The following is a 6000-nucleotide window of genomic DNA, read 5'->3' as shown; positions in this document are numbered from 1 at the left end:
CAACAGAAAGAAAAATCATAGTGCACATGTTACCACTAACCCTCTAGGACCCAATATGAGTTGGGTACCTAAATCTGCTTGATCTTTTCAGGTGTGCCTAAGGAGCGAGCTAAAAACAGAGATGTGGTACATGCACAGCGCTTGCTCTAGGCATATGACTGGTGATAGAAAGAAGTTCACCAGATTAGAAAAGAAAAAGGGAGGTACAGTAAGCTTTGGAGACAAAGCAAAAGGTAAAATCGTTGGTATTGGTGTGGTAGGTTCTAATCCTTCAATAGAAGATGTATGCTTAGTAGAAGGATTACACTATAACTTGTTGAGTGTAAGTCAGATCTGTGATAAAAATAGAAGAGTGATCTTTGAACCTTCTCATTGTGAAGTTCAGAACATGCTTGATAATAAAACCTTATTCGTTGGAAAAAGGTTTGGAAATATATACCTAGTAGATCTCTCTGATATGCATAACCAGGATATATGTTTAGTTTCTATTGATAATTCTAGTTGGTTATGGCATAGAAGACTTGGACATGCAAGCATGCAACTTATTTCTAAACTGTCAAAGAAAGATTTGGTTCATGGTTTGCTAAAGTTGAAATTTGAAAAAGATCACATTTGTGATGCTTGTCAAATGGGCAAACAAACCAGAACTTCTTTCAAATCCAAGGGCATGGTTTCTACCTCTAGACCTTTAGAATTACTACACCTTGATTTATTTGGTCCAATTACTCCTTCTAGTCTTGGAGGAAAATTCTATGCATTTGTTATTGTAGATGATTACTCTAGATTCACCTGGACACTCTTCCTTAGAAATAAGGATGAGTCATATGACATGTTTGTTCATCTTTACAAGAGAATACAAAATGAGAAAGGATACAACATCACGGCAATTAGAAGTGATCATGGAGGAGAATTTGAAAATAAAAAATTCGATGCTTTTTGCAACGAGTCAGGAATCTTCTATAACTTCTCAGCACCTAGAACACCTCAACAAAATGGAGTAGTGGAACGCAAGAACAGAACACTTCAAGAGATGGCCAGAACCAGGCTAAGTGATTCTAAATTACCAAAGTATTTCTGGGCAGAAGCAGTTAACACTGCCTGTTATATTCTAAACAGGACTTTGGTAAGATCTAAACTTAAAAAGACTCCATATGAGCTATACAAAGACTCCATATGAGCTATACAAAGGTAGAAAACCAAATATTGGTTATTTTCACATTTTTGGGTGCAAATGCTTTATTCTAGATAACAAGAAAAATCATCTTGCTAAATTTGATGCTAAATCTTATGAAGGTATTTTTCTGGGATATTCTAGTAATAGAAAAGCATATAGAGTATTTAATAAAAAGACTCTAGTTGTAGAAGAATCTATTCATGTTGTGTTTGATGAAACTGACTCTACTTCTAGAACATTAGAAAGTGATGATGCTGTAGATTCTAATCCTGAAAAGCAGAATGAGCAATCAAAACAACTAGAACAGCCAGAAAGTGATCAGAACATCAATAATCAGGCTGAACCAGAAGTAGAACATGAAGATCAGAACATAACTGAAAGTCAAATGCCAAAAACAGAAAATGAAGATTCTCAATTACCAAAAGAATGGCGATTTCATAAGTATCATCCTCAAGAAGATATAATGGATAACCCCTCAGAAAGGATGATGACTAGAGCTCAACTTAGAAGATATTTTGGTAATGTTGCTTTCGTTTCTCAATTAGAACCTAAAAATTTAGAAGATGCTCAAAATGATGAAAGTTGGATTCTTGCTATGCAAGAAGAGCTAAATCAATTTGAGATAAACCAAGTTTGGAAACTTGTTTCTAGACCTAAAAACCATTCTGTTATTGGAACAAAATGGGTGTTTAGAAATAAGCTTGATGAACAAGGTAACGTTGTGAGAAATAAAGTAAGATTAGTGGCTCAAGGGTACAACCAAGAAGAAGGCATCGATTTTGATGAAACCTTTGCCCCGATTGCTAGACTTGAGGCCATTAGAATGCTTTGTGCATTTGCATGTTTTAAAAACTTCATGTTGTATCAAATGGATGTGAAAAATGCTTTTCTAAATGAAGAAGTGTATGTAGAATAACCTCTTGGCTTTGAAATTTTTTATAAACCTAATCATGTTTACAAACTTACTAAAGCTCTTTATGGTTTAAAGCAAGCTCCTAGAGCTTGGTATGAAAGATTGAGTAAGTTTCTATTAGAAAATGGTTTTTCAAGAGGAAATGTTGATACAACACTATTTATTAAAAATAAAGCACATGACATTCTAGTTGTACAAATTTATGTTGATGACATAATCTTTGGTTCTACTAATGATCTTCTTTGTAAGGAATTTTCTAAGATTATGCAGGGTGAGTTCGAAATGAGTATGATGGGAGAATTAAACTTCTTCCTTGGGCTTCAAATCAAACAATGTGAGAATGGAATTTTCATTAATCAAGAAAAATATACTAGAGAATTGCTGAAACGATTCAAAATGGAAAATGCCAAGGTATGTAGTACACCCATGAGTCCATCATCAAAATTAGAAAAAGATGAAAAAGGCAAGGACGTGGATATCAAGTTGTTTAGAAGTATGATTGGTTCTTGTGGGTCCCGAATATGTATGGCACAACCCAAGAGGGGGGGTGAATTGGGTTTACTAAAAACTGAAATAAATTTTAGAAATTCTAAACAGAAATTAGAATTCTAAGTGCAGCGGAAAACACACAGAACTTTGTGAGAATAGAATATGGATTAGAATATCCTCACAATGTTCTAATTTTAAAGGATAGAAAGTCTGTGCGAAGTGCAGCTATTGATTAGAACAGCTTCTCACTGACTTATATACTATCAGAACTTCTTTATGAAGGAAAGTTATAGAAATTGGAACTTCCTCATAAAGTCTGAGAAAACATATAAAGCTATGTGAAAGATAGTTATTAAATTCAGAACTTCTTCACAGAGCCTTAATCAAATATTAGAACAACTTTATGATGGAGAGCTATCAAGATTAGAACATCCTCATAAAGTTTAGAATATTAAATAGAAACCCAACCAGTGAATAATACTGGGAATAGAACAACAGTTAGAACATTGTATATTCACTTTATTAGAATACCAGAGTTCTAATGTTCAGAATAGATAAGACTTATTGCCGTTTTAGAACATCTGAATTATTAATAATTTCAGCATTTCTAAAAAATTAAACAAGAGTGTAAAAGAGATAATATCAACCAAACTTCAGAAATAAAGAGATCAATACTGAGAGTTATAGTGGTTCGACACTAACTCGCCTACATCCACTCCCCAAGACGCATCTTGAGATCCTCAACTAAGTTATCTCTTTTAAAAGGTAAGAGACAAACCAACAGTACAAGGCAATAGATCAAAAACCTAGATCTACCCTTTTTGTCCCACTAGATTTTCCAAAGGTTCTAGTTAACCTCAACCCTTTCTGTTTTTGGTAGAGTACAGAAAACTCGATTCAAGACATTACTATCCCACACATGGAGAAGGTCGCTTGATAACCTCTATCTCAATAGCTTCTAACCTAAGCTATTACACACAAAAGTTTAACAATAAAAGAGCCTGTCTACTATAGATTACACAATCTAAATATACAGAAAGAAACACCCATATAAGCACAGGAAAAATAATTTTATCAGATTAGAAGATCAATTAGAATACAGAATTGTTTTTCAAAAGAAATTGTAAAAGTTCTTTTCACTTTAAATATTGAAAACGTTAAGTATAGAGATGAAAAGAAAATGGGGGTAGAGAGTAAGTTTTGAGAGATAAGGATTCGTTCAATGAGAGAGTGCTCTTAAAACAAAAACTCTTACTTCACCAAATGTTTGAGGCGTGAACGTTCCTTTATATAGGAAACTAAGAAGCTGTCGCCTTTGGAAAGAGATTGAAAACAGAATATCTTCTTTCCTTATTTAGAAGATATGAAAATCTTTGTTACCAAAAATTATTTTATCCCTTTTTGGTAAGAGAATAAAACCCGATTTTCACTTTCCTTTAGAAAAGATTTTCGACAGCGTTTATTTTGGAAGGATATTTTTGCGGAAGAATGCTCTTACTAAAACCGAAAGAGATTCTCCTTCGTTTTTAAGGTAAGAGAGTTAATTTAAGTATTTTAGATCTTTCAAAGTATATTTCCGAAAAGAGAGTGATTTGTATTACCAAAAACATTAAGAGAAGAAATCTCTTTAGTTTTAGGAAAATAAATCTTTTCGATTTAAAGGAATATTTTCGAAAATAAATTATTTTGAAGAAAACTAATTTTTCGAAAAATATTTTTGAGAGAAATAGATTTTTGTGCTCATATATGGATTTTCTCTCTATCCTACAAAATATCCTAAATACCTAGCTTACTAGGATCTTCGAAATCTTCACACCCAAAGTAGGACTTGCCTTGTATGATTTCTTTCCAAATAAATTCTGCATAAAATAAAATTAGCACACATAACATAATTTTAAATTTATTTGTTTTGTATTAATCATCAAAATCCGAGAATTAGAAATTGACCCTTGAGCCAACAGTCATTTGCTATATCTAATGGCAAGCAGACCGGATATACACTTTAGTGTTTGTCTATGTGTTAGATTTCAATCGTGTCCCAAAGAATCTCATTTAATTGCTGTAAAAAGAATACTAAGATATCTTTATGGAACTTCTAATCTAGGTCTGTGGTATTCTAAAGATGATACATTTGATCTTGTTGGGTATAGTGATTCTGATTTTGCAGGAAGCAGAATAGATAGAAAAAGCACGTCTGGGACTTGTCAATTTCTGGGTAGCGCCCTTGTATCATGGTTTAGCAAGAAACAGACATCTGTTGCTCTTTCTACTGCAGAAGCAGAATATGTTGCTGCTGGAAGTTGTGTTGCACAAGTTCTATGGATCAAACAATAGTTGGTAGACTATAGACTGAAATTAGAAACAGTGCCAATCAAGTGTGACAACATAAGCGCCATCAATTTATCTAAGAATCCAGTTCAGTATTCTAGAACCAAGCATATAGAACTCAGACATCACTTCATACGTGATCATGTACAAAAATGTGACATTGTAATTGAGTTCATTCCCACAGAAAAGTAATTGGCAGATATCTTTACTAAACCCTTGAATGAAAGTCAATTCTGCTCAATTAGAAGAGAACTTGGTATGTTAGTTCTAAACTCATAACTTTAGAACTCTGTAAGTATGTTCTAAACTGCTTTTTATGTACGAAAATAGAAGACTTGCTATGTTCTAATTTTTGCTCTGTGTGAAAAACGATTTTTGTCTAAAACGCACATCGCCCTGATATGACTTTCTAATGTCATTATCGGAATCTTACTTTAGACTAAATCCAAAAACAGTTACTTTATTGTGTGTGTTTGTTTTTATTATGTTTTCGTGTCTTTAGTGGTTTGGCAGTTTTATTATTTTATTGCTTTTATTTATTTTATTTCTTTTGTCTTATTTGTCGTTTTGAATTCCATTTAAAAACTACTCTTTATTTTTTCTTCCGCCACTTAAGTGTTTTTATTCTCTATTAACTGCTTTGTATTCTCTCTATCGTCGTTTTGCTAACCAAAACCCTAAGCTGTTCTGAGTTTCGAAATTTGCAACAATGGCCGAATCTAGTTCCAACTCTTCATCCGACTCTCTAACTGAGCAAGAGCTTCAACTCCTGAAGAAGCTCTCAAAGAAATATGAGCAAAAGGAGTCGAAAGAGAAAAAGGCAGAAGAGGAAACAAAGAGAAGAAAAATCGAAACTGCTACATCACAGAAACAGGTAGCTAAAGCACATGATAAAGGTAAATCAGTTCTTTCACCATACCCTCTCATGCGCTCATATGTGATTGATTGGAAATTCTTTGGTAGTGATGAGTTTGAGTTTAAGGAGCTCTTTGCGTTTCAAGGCTGGATGAGTTTTATGTCTCTGAACAAACTGTGCTATAAAAGTTTGGTTAAGGAATTTTATGGTTCTGTAAAAGTTAATGGAACAGAGTCAATC

This window comes from Jatropha curcas, chromosome 9 (genome assembly GCF_041381405.1).
Source record: "Jatropha curcas cultivar XTBG-Jc1 chromosome 9, XTBG_Jcur_1.0, whole genome shotgun sequence".
In the NCBI taxonomy this organism is placed as follows: Eukaryota; Viridiplantae; Streptophyta; class Magnoliopsida; order Malpighiales; family Euphorbiaceae; genus Jatropha; species Jatropha curcas.
The sequence above is the reverse complement of the archived record's forward strand: the minus strand, read 5'-3'. Positions refer to the sequence as shown.